At 40.4% G+C, this 16,533-nt stretch overlaps 1 protein-coding gene across 3 annotated transcripts in view; it reads left to right on the plus strand.

The window, feature by feature from the left end:
• Positions 1-16,533, plus strand: part of PLCB1 (phospholipase C beta 1) — an 861,253-nt gene that overhangs the window by 575,947 nt on the left and 268,773 nt on the right. The gene's annotated exons all lie outside the window — the stretch shown is intronic.

Raw genomic sequence — 16,533 nt, forward strand, 5'->3', positions numbered from 1 at the left:
TTAGCATGCATGCATGCCTTGGAGAAGGAAATGGCAACCCACTCCAGTACTCTTGCCTGGAGAATCCCAGGGATGGAGAAGTCTGGTGGGCTGCCGTCTATGGGGTCACACAGAGTTAAACATGACTGAAGTGATTGGCGGCAGCAGCAACAGCTGGGGGATCAGTGGAGAGAAATGAAGAAGACAAAAGAGATAGTTCTTGTGGGAAGTTTTGATGTAAAAGGCAGGGAAAAGATGAGAAGATTGCTGGAAGAGGGAAGCAAGATCAAGAGATAGTTTTAAGATGGGAGAAACCACAACATGCATGTATGCTGGTGGCAATGATCCTGTGGAGGGTAAAGAATACAAGAGAGTTGCAGAACTCCAGCAAGCGTGGCAGGGTCTCATATAGGATTCAGGAAAGTACAGTCTGAGGCCAAGCCTGACCTATCCCATGTTTTTATACAGTTTTATTGAAACAAAACAAACCCATTTATTTACACATTGTCTACGGCTGCTTTCTCTAGACATAGTTGAGTCATTATGACATAAACCATATGGAGTACAAAGCCTAAAATATTTACTCTCTGGTCCTTTGTCAAAAAGAAAATTGTGGAATCTGTCTTAGTTCACAAATGGAGGGACTGGGCTCAGACAGGAGCAAGCACACTTAACAGATAAGAGGAGGAAAAGTGGAGTCCATCAGTAGAGATGCTGGTAGGTGGTCCATGTGGTAGAGGGAATGATAGAGGTTTTCTTGGCTCTGTTTTCTCGGTGACAAAGGGAATAGAAGTCAGTAGCTAGGCATAAGTAAGTAAGTATCCTAAGTAACTTTTAAATCCTCAAGGCTTTTTCTGCACCAGTTGGTGAATTTCTTTAAGTATCTGACTGGTGAGGACTTTGCTCGTAGTCCAGTGGTTAAGACTCCATGCTTCGAGTGCAGAGGATCTGGGTTCAATCCTTGGTCAGAGAACTAAGATCTCACATCCTGCAGAGTAACTAAGCCCATGGGTCACAACTACTGAGCCTGCATGCTGCAACTACAGAAGCCAGGTGCTGCAGTGAAGACCCAGTGCAGCCAAAATAAATAATTGAAATAAAATTATATATATAAATGATCTTACTGGTAAGGTTAACATGGGCTGCAAAAGACAGATCATTTATATCAACCCAAAAATCTATATCATGTGAACAGTTAACCATTTATCCATGCAAATTTTTCCATTGGTCAAAGAGTCTGAAGATAAAATAATTTTCTTCCTGTCCAATTCTAGTGCCTCTTTCTAATATTCTGCTTTCCTTTGAGGTGGGCAGCAACACAAAGGCATCTAATTGTGCTACTTTTTCCTGCAGTCATACAGCCTAAACACCATTGTGTGGGTTGGAAAACAGATTGCTCTGAACCAAGGGCAGGATTCACAGGATTGCAATATGTTGGTGTTTGCTATCAAGTCTCAAGGATCCAGTGGGAAACCTCTCTTCATCAAAAAAATTTCAATAAGAAATGGAATCTGCCTCATGATTAGTGAAGAAAAATCTCTGTGTGCAAAGGCAGCAGAGGTGGAGTCTTCCCTATTTGGATTAAGAAATCTAAAATTATTTTCTTCATGTCTTCCTCTGGGTTCAGGTCCCTTTCCATGGCTGGGTCCCTGGATGTTCATCCACCTGCCCAGTTCCTATCCCAGATCCTTGTTCAATGCATTATAATAGCAAGATATCCCATCACCCCCAAGAGACAGGATTCAGCTTTGGTATGAATACTGGAGTGGGTAACCATTTCCTTCTCCAGGAGATTTTTCTCAACCCAGTGATCAAACCTGGGTCTCCTGCATTGCAGGCAGATTCTTTACCATCTGAGCCACCAGGGAAGCCCAAAGCTTAGATAGATATTGCCAATTTCCCAAACTGTTTGAGTCAGTTTTTTAAATGTTAACTCACTCGTGCAAAAAAGAAAAAAAAAAAAGTTTAATAGAGGATCTCTGTTAAATTGTTAGCTATTGAAGTAGCTGTCACAAAATAAATGAGCTCTCCAAAAATTTTTTTCATATACTGACATCAGCCTTCAGGGGATATTTTAGAATTTGGGGGTAACATCTGTTACTTCAGCAGGTACGACTATCATTGAGAGTCTAGTTCACTCATTTGAGGAGTGTGATCTGGAAGCTTGCCTTAACTTCATCCACACCAGTTGGTTACCCTCCATCCAAATATGTTGCAAGCTCTCTGAATTTCCTAATTAGCTCTCTTTCCTCATCCTGCTACCCTCTCCCACCTTGTTCAAGTCCATGACAGGTCTTCTCTGTAACTAGAATTTTCTAGAATTCTCTCCTTGTTCTCCAACTCTGCATGTCTATCTGCTAGCAGTGATCCTTAAAAAGCCTTGAGGCTGATCAGACTTCAAATCATTTCTGTGGCATTATTACCTACAAAATGAAGTTTTCTATTTCATTGTCATTCATTTAGTGAATAAATATTCTTTGAAGGTCTAGTATGTGTCAAGCACTAGGGAGTTACCATTGGTGAAAACAAACATAGCCTCTGCCCTTAGGAGCTGCTGAATCACCACCTGGACCCCAGCACCATTCCGCCTCAGCAGTTCCTAACCACTTGTGATTCCTCCTGCTTCATGACCTGAGTGCTTTCCTAGATGTCCTTTCTCCAGATTTCCAAGCCTCCTTTAGGGACTCACCGTATACCCAACTCACCTGTCTCCCCTCTGTCCCATGATTTCCATAAATAACTGACAGTTTCTTCCTTTTCTTTGATCATCCCATGCCTATTTTCTATAGCATTTATCACACTATAATTATCTGTCACTATGTCTGACACCCTATCCTGGATTTGTGAGCTGCTCAAAGTCAGAAAATATAGTTTAGTCATTTGTGTTCCCAAGATCTATCTTAGTCTCAACTGATAATAGGTACCCAAAAAATGTGTCTTCTGCGGGGGCAGAGGAGGACGTTTAAAAACGGAAAGAAGCAAGGAAAACAGGACAGAGTGAAGGAACAGAAGGACCAAGAAAGGAAGAAAAAAGCTTATGGGTCCTTGAAAACAGTTAATGCCTCATGGAATATTATAGAGCTCCAGAGACTTTGAACATCATGTGCTCTAATCTCCTTGTTTCTGAGTTGAAAATATTGAGGCCCTTGAGCTAGTTGCTCCAGATTTCTTGCTTTGAACACAGGCCTCTTCCAAGGTCTGCCAGGAGGCCCAGTGGCTCCCACCTTCTTCATCCTTCCAAGCTCAACTCAAAGCCATTGCTACTGTCTTCCTCCTCCCCTACCCATCAGTTACCACATTTTTCTGAAGAAAAGGAAAAATATCTTCAACTGGCCAAATAGTTGAGCTGGTTCAGGGAAAGGCATAAGAGATTGTGCCACCAAAGGGGGGCTTTTTAAGAAAAAGAAATTATAGTCGACTAAATGAAATAGAGAAAGGAAAGGGGGACTAGTGAATGGCCCTGCCTCAGTCCTCTGACCACTCCTGATATAGAATTTGATTCCTCAAAAACTTTCCACTTTTCTTAGACTTCCCTCCAAATTGATAGTATAGATATTTAAAAATAACCTCAAGAGACATGAAGTTCATATATTTCTTTTTATTCTGGGGACATATATGTTGAGATAAGAATTTTCAAACACTAACAGGTTTTCTGTACACAATTATCTCACTTTCTTTTTGAATTTAGCACCAACTTATGGTGGATGAGCAGTGGCTATAAGTTTGACTTTTTAAACAAAAAATGATGAAGAAAAAGAGAATAAAGTACCATATATTCTCTTCGGCAGTATACTTTGGGACATAATGGAAAACTGTGCTGATCTCCTTGGAGGTGGAATATATATGCCAAAAATATTACTGTATTGAATATATATTGCTTTTTACACATGTGAACAGTTAGCCCTCTTGGTTATTGTGTTTCATGAGATCTTCATTCACTGGCATTCTTGGTCTTCTCATATTAATAAGACATACCTATGTCATCTTAGGATATTCCTCCATCCAGTCATGAATAAGGCCCAAGTTCTTACCAGGTCCATATATTGCTCTGTTAGTCTTAGGGTTTGATAGTCACGGGTGTTCTTTTTTGGAAAATGAGATCCACCCCGCGTTCTACACTTGAGTTTCGGATGATTATGGGGCAGATAAAGGATATATATTTTAAACTTTTAAATTGTGAAAATATCACCTGTCTGGAACATCCATATAAAGTTTTAAAAGCTCAAAGTCACCCCCCCCAAAAAAAACATTCATTTTAAAAAAGGAGGGAGAGAAAAAGGCAATTCAGAAGTTAATCTCTTCTTATTAAGAACAACTAATTGCTATTCTGTTGACTGTGGCAGAAATCATACCTACCCACCTTCCCCAAGTGGCTTTCCTGATTCCTTAAAGGAGAGCTTCTTCTGAGCCAGGCAGGGTTCAAGGGTGCCACAAAGAGGAATAAATGTGCAACTTAAGGGAGGATACATATGCCAAGACTCAGAAATAATCATGATTTCAAGCTGTGGGCTACTGTGAGTGCAAGTCTGCTTTTCCCCAGGAAAAAAATCAGAAACTGATTAAGCAGCAGCATCTTCCCTTTCTTTTCAGTCACCCAATAACACAGAAATAAGCTGCTTCCTCCTTATTCCTTTGCCTCTCTGGCAGCTGAGCAAGCCCTGATTGTATTTCCTATGTATCTAACCTTAAAGAAGACACAAAAATACTTTTTAAAAAACTATAACTTTTGGAAAGGAAGAAGAAGTCTAAGAAAATTTGGCTTCCATGCTTAATTACTATGGAAAAATACCTGACATCCTTTGAAAGTAGCAGGTTGATCTGTTTCATCTACTGCCTTAATATCAGTTGTTATGTTTATGTTTCCAATGCATCAAATGCTCCCAAGGAATAAGCTGCCCTTAAGAATAATTTTTTTTTTTGAAAATTACATTTTAATGTATTGGTTGTATAATAATAATCATTCACTCATTCACTCAACAAATACTTCATTGCCTACTCTGTACCAGCCACAGTTTTGAGTGCTGGAGATAAAATAAACAGACAAAAATGATTGTCTTCATGAAGCTTACTTAATGGTGGGGGTAGGGTGATGATAAACAAAATAAATAAGATGGTAATAGAAGCTAGGAAGGAATAAAGCAGAGAATGGAGATAGGAAGCATTTGGGGGAATACATATTCCAATTTTAAATCAGTTGGTCAGATACAGTGACACTAAGATATGATGATCTATGAGGGAGACCTTGCAGATGGTGGAGTGTGTCAAGTGGTCATCACAGAGGAGAGAAGTGCTGAGGCAGGTGTGACCCGGCACACTGGGGGAGGGAGCAATGAACAGGGAGAGAGCAGAGGGAGAGGCTGGGTGTGTCAACAAGTGACCCAAATAGCGGTAGGTGGCCACTGTGAGAATGATTTTATTCTCAATGACACAAGTATCTATTACATTGTTTTGAGCAAGGGATGGATTTGGGGTGGCATATTTTGACAGGATTGTTCTGGGTCCTCTGTTGAAAAGCTGTAAGTAAGGGTATAGAAACAGAGACAGGGAGAGCAGAGTGCCTGGAATAGAGGTGGTGAGAAATGGTTAGGTTCCTGATACATTTTGAATGTGAAGCCAGAAGATTTACTGAATGAACCAGAAACATGACATGAGAGAGCGAGCGAGCTAAGGATGATCTCAGAGGTTCTTTGAATTTAATTTATTGAAATAAAGAACCAGATATTCCTATCTGGGAAGATCAGAAATTTGGTTTTGGACACAAATTTTAAAATAGTATCAGCCCAAAACAGCAAAACAAGTGCAGGTATGACATCTTATCTCTCTTGCGGTACTGTGAAAATCATAATAAAGGAGCATAAATACACGATGATGAAGAGAAGAAGATAGGTCACTAGGACATGGCATATTTCACTGAGTTTGCAGGGGGGTGACGGGGGGAAATGAAGAGATATCATAGTGGAGAAAACCACAGTCTGGGTTATATAGAGAGTAACAGATGAGGAAGTCCCTGACCTGCTCAGAAACAATCAAGAGATGCTCCAGGCTTGAGTGCTACCAGCCCAACAGAACATGGAGTAAGAAGTGGGAATGAAAAAAAAAAAGTCTTTCATGCCCTACTCCTGATCCTCATATGGAATAATCAATAACCAATTACTTTCTGCATCAAAAATTTGAGTGGTGTATCTTTTATGAAATTGAATAAATGATTGAAAAGTATCATTGTGGGTAGCACTGGAGTTCAGGATCCAGAGTAAAGTTCTTCTCATTCTAACATTTGTGGATACCACACCATGGTGGCTGGAACCCACATGCTCACTGGAAAAGAAGTCTGCTAGCTGGTAAACCCCACTCCCATACTCAGAACTCCAAGCCAGCACTTCTATTGCCCCATCTAAGATGGGAACTGACAATAAAATATCCACAAGCTATTGAAAAAAGCTACAATACTGATTGATAAGGGATGCAAAGATGAACAAAATATAAAAGTAATAATAAAGTGAAGTTGCTCAGTCATGTCCGACTCTTTGCAACCCCATGGACTGTAGCCTACTAGACTCCTCAGTTCATGGGATTTTCCAGGCAAGAATACTGGAGTGGGTTGCCATTTCCTTCTCCAAGGGCTCTTTCCAACCCAGGGATCGAACCCAGGACTCCCACATTGCAGGCAGACGCTTTACTGTCTAAGCCACCTGGAAAGCCCCATTAGTATAATGAAGTAAACAGTTTAAAAAAATATTAGGAAGTATCTTCAGAGAGAATTTTACCATTAAGAAAAGAACAAGATGCTATGAAAAACTGGCAACAAAAATAAAGTTCTCTTAGAAATAAAATATGAGATAATGGAACAATAATAAAAATTCTACTGAACTACTAAAAGAGGAGGTGAAGAAAATCTCTCAGAATGTGGAACCAAGCAAAGCAACAACAATGAAGGCAGCAAACAAACAACTAGAAAGTGAAAGATAAATAAAGGGTAAGAAAAGTGAAAATATAAGAAACATAGGTATAATCAGTCTAGCTAGGGTGGTAGCCAATGAAAAGAGAAAGCAGAAGAGAGGAAAATATGAAAAACATAATACAAGAAAATAAGTTAGAGCTGAAGGAAGGTGCTGGTCTCAAAGCTGAAATAGAAAGTGTAGGATTGGCATAGGTTCAGGAAATATGAGTAGGAAGCTAGAAGATATAAATGCAAATGGATTAAGTTTCTTCTTCCTAAAAGAAAATTAAGGTTGAAAAAGAGATAAATGTATAAGAAATGCCTTATTTAAACTCAAACCATGCTGAAAATACACAGGATTTTCAACAAAAGAAGGAGCAGTCAAAAAAGATCCATATTGACTTGGTATTAGGAATGTTCTCTTTTGAAAGTCATGTAGCTCATGGTGGTGTAACTACAGCAAGTAAAATAATCAAAGTCTAATATATGGCCCAACAGAAAAGTATATTTGCTTTTTATATAGTCATGTAAATTTTTATTAGTTTTAAACTTTTAGAACCAATCTATATGCAAAATATTAAAGTCAATTATGGATACTGTATAAGACAAACATATTTCAACTTTGACAAGTTAGAAAGTAAATTTAAACAAGAATCAGAGGTGAAAAGATTTGCAGGTAAATATCCTCCTTTCACAAACAGAGAAACCAAATGATACTATCTTTAGTTGGTGGATTACGAAGTGGTTTGAGTATGTTGCTTGAAGTTATAGTGATGGGGAAAAAGAAAACTAGTGATAACAATTCTATCAGGAGGAAGGAGAAAGGGGAGATGGGAGATATGATAACAGATTTAAAACCTCATCAATCTCATCAGTGCAGAATATGTAAGTCAAAGAGAAAAAGACAAATACTATATATGAACACATACATACGGAATCTAGAAAGGTGATACCAGTGATCCTACATACAGGGCAGCAAAGGAGACATATATGTAAAGAACAGACTTTTGGACTCAGTGAGAGAAGGAGAGAGTGAGAATAGCAATGAAACATATACATTCAGTTCAGTTCAGTTCAGTCGCTCAGTCGTGTCTGAATTTTTGCGACCCCATGAATCACAGCACGCCAGGCCTCCCTGTTCATCACCAACTCCCGGAGTTCACTCACACTCATGTCCATCAAGTTGGTGATGCCATCCAGCCATCTCATTCTCTGTTGTCCCCTTCTCCTCCTGCCCCCAATCCCTCCCAGCATCAGAGTCTTTTCCAATGAGTCAACTCTTTGCATGAGTTGGCCAAAGTATTGGAGTTTCAGCTTTACCATCAGTCCTTCCAATGAACACCCAGGACTGATCTCCTTTAGAATGGACTGGTTGGATCTCCTTGCAGTCCAAGGGACTCTCAAGAGTCTTCTCCAGCACCGCAGTTCAAAAGCATCAATTCTTCAGCAATCAGCTTTCTTAACAGTCCAACTCTCACATCCATACATGACCACTAGAAAAACCATAGCCTTGAGTAGACGGACCTTTGTTGGCAAAGTAATGTCTCTGCTTTTTATTTTATTTTTTTTTAATTTTTTATTGGAGACTAATTATTTTACAATATTATATTGGTTGGTTTTGCCATACATTGACATGAATCCTCCCCGGGTGTACATGAGTTCCCCTTCCTGAACCCCCTCCCACCTCCTTCCTCCCCTTATCCTCCCTCTGGGTCTATCTAGGTTGGTCATAACTTTCCTTCCAAGGAGTAAGCGTCTTTTAATTTCATCCCTGCAATCAGCATCTGCAGTGATTTTGGAGCCCCCAAAAATAAAGTCTGACACTGTTTCCCCATCTATTTCCCATGAAGTGATGGGACCAGGTGCCATGATCTTAGTTTTCTGAATGTTGAGCTTTAAGCCAACTTTTTCACTCTCCTCTTTCACTTTCATCAAGAGGCTTTTTAGTTCCTCTTCACTTTCTGCCATTAGGGTGGTGTCATCTGCATATCTGAGGTTACTGATATTTCTCCCAGCAATCTTGATTCCAGCTTGTGCTTCTTCCAGCCCAGCGTTCCTCATGATGTACTCTGCATATGAGTTAAATAAGCAGGGTGACAGCATACAGCCTTGACGTACTCCTTTTCCCATTTGAAACCAGTCTGTTTTTCCATGTCCAGTTCTCACTGTTGCTTCCTGACCTGCATACAGGTTTCTCAAGAGGAAGGTCAGGTGGTCTGGTATTCCCATCTCTTTCAGAATTTTCCACAGTTTAATGTGATCCATACAGGCTTTGGCATAGTCAATGAAGCAGAAATAGATGTTTTTCTGGAACTCTCTGGCTTTTTCAATGATCCAGCGGATGTTGGCAATTTGATCTCTGGTTCCTCTGCCTTTTCTAAATCCAGCGTGAAGATCTGGAAGTTCATGGTTCACATATTGCTGAAGCCTGGCTTGGAGAATTTTGAGCATGGCTTTACTAGTGTGTGAGATGAGTGCGATTGTGCGGTAGTTGGAGCATTCTTTGGCATTGCCTTTCTTTGGGATTGGAATGAAAACTGACCTTTTCCAGTCCTGTGGCCACTGCTGAGTTTTCCAAATTTGCTGGCATATTGAGTTGCAGTACTTTCACAGCATCATCTTTCAGGATTTGAAATAGCTCAACTGGAATTCCATCACCTCCACTAGCTTTGTTTGTAGTGATGCTTTCTAAGGCCCACTTGACTTCACCATCCAAGATGTCTGGCTCTAGGTGAGTGATCACACCATAGTGATTATCTTGGTCATGAAGATCTTTTTTTTACAGTTCTTCTGTGTATTCTTGCCACCTCTTATTAATATCTTCTGCTTCTGTTAGGTCCCTACCATGTCTGTCCTTTATCGAGCCCATCTTTGCATGAAATGTTCCCTTGGTATCTCTAATTTTCTTGAAGAGATCTCTAGTCTTTCCTATTCTGTGGTTTTCCTCTATTTCTTTGCATTTATCGCTGAGGAAGGCTTTCTTGTCTCTCCTTGCAATTTTTTGGAACTCTGCATTCAGATGCTAGGCTTAGAGTTCATAATAGCAAGTGTTTTTGTAAAAGTGAGATGAGCATTTTGGACAGAACCACTTCAAGAATATGGTGGAGTGACATGAATGCCATGGAAACAAAGCTTTGGAAATTTCTTCTGAGGCGTTTGATGGACATTTCCTCAGTTATACAAATAAACAGTGACTGAGGACCTAGTTGGAGAGAGAGGCAGATGTCTCCTCAACTAATGCTCAAAAGTACACGAGACTCACAGTGACAGCTGAAAACCTCTCACTGTGAAAACATAACCATAGCAAACAGTTTTCTCTTTTTCTACTCTGTACCAAGTATGTTGCTCTTTGGGGTTGTTTTTTCCCCCTTTAAAGAATTCTCTTAAGATTTTTTTCTTCAATTTGCTGTTACCACGTTAAGCTTTTCCTATTGCTCTGGAGAATGTCAAACGTTATAAGAACAGGATTAGGGATATACTAGACTGTTAGCTCTCCAAGTGTGGATTCTTGCATCCATATCTTGAAAACTGCACTTGAACACTGAACTCTTCCTTAGGCCATCAGGGTACCATTTATTACAGCACGCTTCACTTATCCAGGGAAAAATAATTGAGCAACAAGTCTTCAGAAAACAGCCCTAAACAGAACAAAGCATAAAGCGTATCTATGAAGCCAATGTAGAGGCTCTAAGCCCTAAAACTAAAGCTTCTGTACTTTATTAATTGGAAATTGCTACACACAGGACTCTGAGTTCTTATAACCTATTCTAGCACAGTTCAAATTACAATAGGAAATGTGTGAAGCTATTATCCAAAACACCACAGCAAACCATGGCAATTTAATACTTATAGCAAGGGAGACATAAACATTAATTTCACAAAGCATAAATTATACAGCATGGATGTAATTCCCTTTCATTTACACATTCATTCACTCATGCAGTCAACTCAGGTCATCAAGTGCATATCTATTTCTTATGATATACAAAGAATGGTTACAGAACTATGAGATCCCACACAGGTTGTGGGATAACGCATATCCTTTTTTTTCCACCTGCTTTTCCATATACTCCCATGAATGGCTATATGTAGTGTTTTCTATATTCTTCATGCTTCTGCTCACTGCTCCTCCTCCAGGCCCAATGATCTGGTTCTCATGGACGTCCAAATGGATTGTTGTAGAGGTAGAGAAACCATTCAGAGACCTTTCCCAGGATTTTTCATACTGGAAGTAGGAAATCAGTCAGACTCTCTCTAGTAATGAAAGGAGCCATGTGTGACAATTCTTGGTGCAATTGATGACCATGGAGAAGCAGCTGGTCATCGGGGAGGACAGCAATGATATCAGGAAGAGAGAGAAGTGAAAAAGCAATGAAGAAAGTCTTTCTGCCATTCAGGCCCCTGGGTCCTTATGATCTTATAAATACACAATTTTTTGCTGCAGTTTGTCAGATGTTTCCTCCAGTTACAAGAACGATCCAGTGTCCTTGGCAAATTCTCATATTTCCTAGGCTAATTTGAGTTGTGGTTTTGGCAGCTATAGACTAAAGATATTTGAATCACATGGTCTGAAAATAACTATGCACCTTTCCTTGATATTATGTCATTTGAGTAATATGATTTTTCTAGTGTCCCAACTCTGATAATATTGGGTTGTTATATGCTTCCTGGTTTTTCTTTTGTTTTGGTAGTTATATTATATTTGTATGAGGTGAAAATTTTGAATGTAAGATATAAGATCATCACTGCCACGTAAAACAGGGGAACTGTATCAGAAATTTTGCCAAAATTCTAAATATTCAATATAGACCCATAAACTCGGTTACTACTCAGACAGTCTTTTCTGCTTTTAATGAAAGTCTTTGCAGCTCATATATCATCTTTCATGATGAAAACATTCTTTACTGTGCCATTAAGACAAATGCATGGCAAGATGAATTCTGATGCCTGCCAGCAGGTAAGAGAAACATGCTCAGCCAGGCAATGCAGCCCTGAATGAGCCGTGCATTGTTCTTTCTTACTCAAATCCCAACCTGCTGCCTGCTGATGAGCAGAAGTAATGGAAATGACACCATTATCAATGATGGCAATAGGAGTTTGCTAACAAACTAAAAAATAATGGAAAGCTATTAAAATTGTTAGGACTTTCATATATCTCACAAATATTAAAATATTCCATTTTAAATTATTATTTATTCCAAGAATCTTTTATTAAAAAAAAACATAGATTGCGGTTTCCAAATCAGGTACTTTGAAAATACTTGCTTTTAGACTATCATTTGTGACTCCTTTTATTTCATTAGGGTAACCATTGGCTCATAATTGGTTATATTCAATATATACAGAGAGATTGATTCAGCATTCCCTTTAGAATATTTTTATTTCCCCAAAGATCTCACTGAACAAATACATGCTTCTGAGGACAGAGTTCACACTCTGCCTTTTCTTTGTGACTCCAGCTGCTTGGTGTCAGGTCACAGCCGTAAACTGGGTACCTGACATGACTCGATCCTAGGTGGCATTTACAAAATAGTCACTATGTGTCTCTGTTTTTGTCAGTAAGACAGAGACTGATGATCACCCTGTGTTTGAGCACAAACCTCAAACAAACAAAACTTTCCTCTTTTTAAAGACAATAAGCACAAATAGCCAAAAGAAAAATGAATGTTAACAGGAAATTTGCAGAAAAGATAAGGTAGAACCCTCCTGACAGGAATTAAAGAAAGCCAACCAGACAGGTAAATCAGTGATGACAATTAAGGCCAATCTAAGGTCCCACATTGCATCTATCAGATATGCAAACATTTTCTGAAAGGCTGATAATAGCAAGTGTTTTTTAAAATGTAGGAAAATACAAGCTCTCCTACACTGCCAAAAGGAACATAGAAGGTCCTTACTTCTTTGGTGAGCAAGCGGCAGCATCTGGTACTGGTGAAGATGTCGCATCCAAAGAAAATATCATGATAGTAGTTACCTGAGAGAAACTTCTGGATGTGGCTTGAGGCAGCAGGAAGTTGGTTTGTGCAAATAAACCATGTGTGTCCATCAACAAAAGAAAGGATTAATAAATTGTATATTCTTATATATATAAGAATATATAAGAAGCATCCAGGGGGCTTCTCAAGTGGCTCAGTGGGTAAAGAACCTGCCTGCAATGCAGGAGATGCCAGAGATATGGGTTTGATTCCTGGATCAGGAAGATCTCCTGGAGCAGGGCATGGCAACCCACTCCAGTGTTCTTGCCTGGAGAATCCTATAGACAGAGGAGCCTGGCGGGCTACAGTCCATGGGGTTGCAGAATCAGACTTGACTGAAGCGACTGAGCACACATTCTTATAGTGGAATAGTTTAGTAGTTAAAATTAATAACTTTGATCTAAATGAGAAGTAGGGACACACTTTAAAGACATAATGTTGATTGCAAATAGCAGCTGGCTAGAGGATGCATCCAGTTTGATATGATTTTTGTAATACTTTGTATAGCCATATAGGAGTCCATACCAGGACTGGCAAAATTTTTTTCTGTTAAGGGCCAGTCAGTAAATACTTTGCCCTTTGGGAGTCTCTGTTGCAACTATTCAACTTGGCCCCTGTAGAACAAAAGCAGCCATAGATAATATGTAAATAAGTGAGCATGGCCGTGTTGCAGTAAAACTTTATTTACAAAAACAGATGGAAGGCTGGATTTAGCCTTCAGGGGTTTGTTGAACACTGATAAAGACCATTGTTCTCAGAATATCATATGAAAATAGATATGCTTTAATGTCTACTTTTCAAAATAGAGCTTGCTCCTAGGAAAGCAAGAAGAATGGAATCAAGCAGAAGAACAACACAGAATAAGTCTGCACCACAGTGTCTTAAGTATGTAACAGTTAAAAAGCACTAAAGCAAATATCACAAAATGGTACCATTTGTTATATTTGGATAAGTGTTAGTTACACTATGCTCTGCATTTTCAGGTATAACAGAGATATGTGATGCTGAAAAAAAGGAAAGATTAAAAATACATTAAAATATTAAAGATAGCATGCAACAGAATAATGGGAAACAAATATCTGTATTTCAAATAGAAATATCAGCTTGTGTTCATAAGTTGAGCCAAAAAGTTAAAAAGTGTGAATTGCCAATAGGAGAAATGTCTCTCTCTTCTCCAAACTGTAAACACTTGTTGAACAACAGCATGACTGGTAGACACGGCATGACTAAATCTAAAAGTTTGGACTGAATCTCTCTCTTCACATTAGTTCAGTCAAGTTCGAGTTGAATCTGTGACTTCCTCTATCAAAGTTCTCAGGCTTTTGACTGACACTTTGTGATCAACCTCACCCCTCTTATCATGTCCCCTCTACCATTGTTATAACATAGTGGTAAGGTAGTTATAAACTTTGCAGTTTGTTTCATCACGGTAACATAGTGGTAAGGTGCTTAGTCTCCGGAGGCAAACTTCTTGGTTTCAAATCTCACGTGTGCCTGTAACTGGATGTGGGACTTTAAACTTGAACTGAATGCCTCTGTATCTCAGCTCTCTCACTGGTAAAAATGCACTGAGAATAACATTAAATATCTCACTGTGTGACTGTGAGGATTAAATGAGTTAGTTACTTACAAAAATCTTAGAACAGTGCCTAGCCCACAGCAACTAATTCAGTGTTTTAAATACAGTAAAGTGGTCTTATCTTTTTTTATCTTGTTCAACTGTATGTTCAGCCACCGTAAAATTATCTAGGACAAAATGATAAAAAGCATAGTATCTAAGAGTATAGGATCTGGATCCTAAAAAAACAGTGATCTAACCCCAAACTTGTTTTATTAGTTCTGAGGATATAAATTAGTTTTATAAGAGCTTTGAAACCTTAAATTTTCATCTGTAAAATGAGGCTAATATCAGTACCTGCCTACAGGAGAATTACTGTGAGAATTAAGTTGTTGGATGCAAAGTATCTATTAAGAGTAAATAGTAGTAGGGGAGCAAGATGGAGGAGGAATAGCACAGTGAGACCACTCTCTCCCCCACAAATTCATCAAAAGAACATTTGAACGCTGAGTAAATTCCACAAAACAACTTCTGAATGCCGTCAGACGACATCAGGCACCCAGAAAAGCAGCCCATTGTCCTCGAAAGCAGGTAGGAAAAAACATAAAAGATAAAAAGAGAGACAAAAGAGGTAGGGACAGAGCTCCGTCCTGGGAAGGGAGGCTTAAAAAAGAGAGAAGTTTCCAAACACTAGGAAACACTCTCACTGGTGAGTCTGTGGCGAGCCTTGGAACCTCAGAGGGCCACATAACCGGGAGGAAAAATAAATAATTAAAACCCACAGATTACCTGCCAAATGGTAACTCCCAGCAGAGAAGCAGCCCAGATGCCCGCATCCGCCAATAGCAAGAGGGGGCTGGGCAGGGAGGAGCCGGCTGAACTGCTTAGAGAGAGGACCAGGCCTGAATGCCGCGAGGGCAGTCTGGGTAAGCTGACTGGAAATAGCAGAGCAGACTGTGGGGTAGCTACCCTGTGAAAAGGCGAAAAGCCCTAACCTAAGACTCTGCCAGCCCCGCTCACAAAACAAAGGACTGAGCAGAGCTAGCCACCTGCGGACGGCCCATCCCCCGCCGAGACAGGCAGGGGAGGGCAACCAGAGCCAGAAGTGGGCAACCACAGCCCCAGAGAGACATCCGATACCAAACTGCAGGCAGGCTTAGTTGCTAACCAAGACTTCATGGGTTTCTGACCGGTCAACATCCACCTGAGAAGGTGCTCTGGCTGTACACCCAGAAAACCGAGTGGGAGGGACCAGGGAGGTGATAAGTCGCAGCGACTGTGCTCGCCAAACACCTGGTCACCTGAGCTGCTCGGACCAGGGAAGGCACAAAACGCAGGCCCAACCAAGTCTGCGCCTTTGTGGAGTACCTGAGTACCTGAACCTGAGCCGCTCAGACGTGGGAAGTGCATACAACCCAGCGCTGGCCTCGGACAGCTCCCGGCAGAGCAACCTAGAGCCTGTGCAGTGTAGACTGGGACTGCACACGCGCCGTCAGTGGGGGCAAACCCAGTGTGGCCGAGACACTGCAAGCACTCCCCACAGACGCCAGAGATATTTGTCTGCAGCGTTCCTCCCTTCCCAGAACAGGACTGAACAAGTGAGCCTATAAAAGTGTCCACCACCGCTCCCTAGTGTCAGGGCGGAAATTAGACACTGAAGAGACCAGCAAACAGAAGCTAAAACAGAGGGAACCACCTTGGAAATGACAGATAGAGAAGTCTAGAGGCTACTCCAAGAATAAGACCAAAAACCAGAGGCAAGAGCCTTAAGCCCGAATCCTGAGAACACCAGAGAATTCCTGACTCCAGGGAACATTAATCGATAGGAGCTCATCAAACGCCTCCATACCTACACTGAAACCAAGCACCACTCAAGGGTCAGCAAGTTCCAGAGCAAGACATACCACGCAAATTCTCCAGCAACACAGGAAAATAGCCCTGAGCTTCAATATACAGGCTGCCCAAAGTCACTCCAAACCCAGTGACATTTACTGGACACTTCATTGCACTCCAGAGAGAAGAAATCCAGCTCCACCCACCAAAAAACCGACAAAGCTTCCCTAACCAGGGAACCTTGACAAGTC

The sequence above is a fragment of the Moschus berezovskii genome, chromosome 15 (genome assembly GCF_049115385.1).
Source record: "Moschus berezovskii isolate FMDL1 chromosome 15, NW_MosBer_1.0, whole genome shotgun sequence".
Lineage (NCBI taxonomy): Eukaryota > Metazoa > Chordata > Mammalia > Artiodactyla > Moschidae > Moschus > Moschus berezovskii.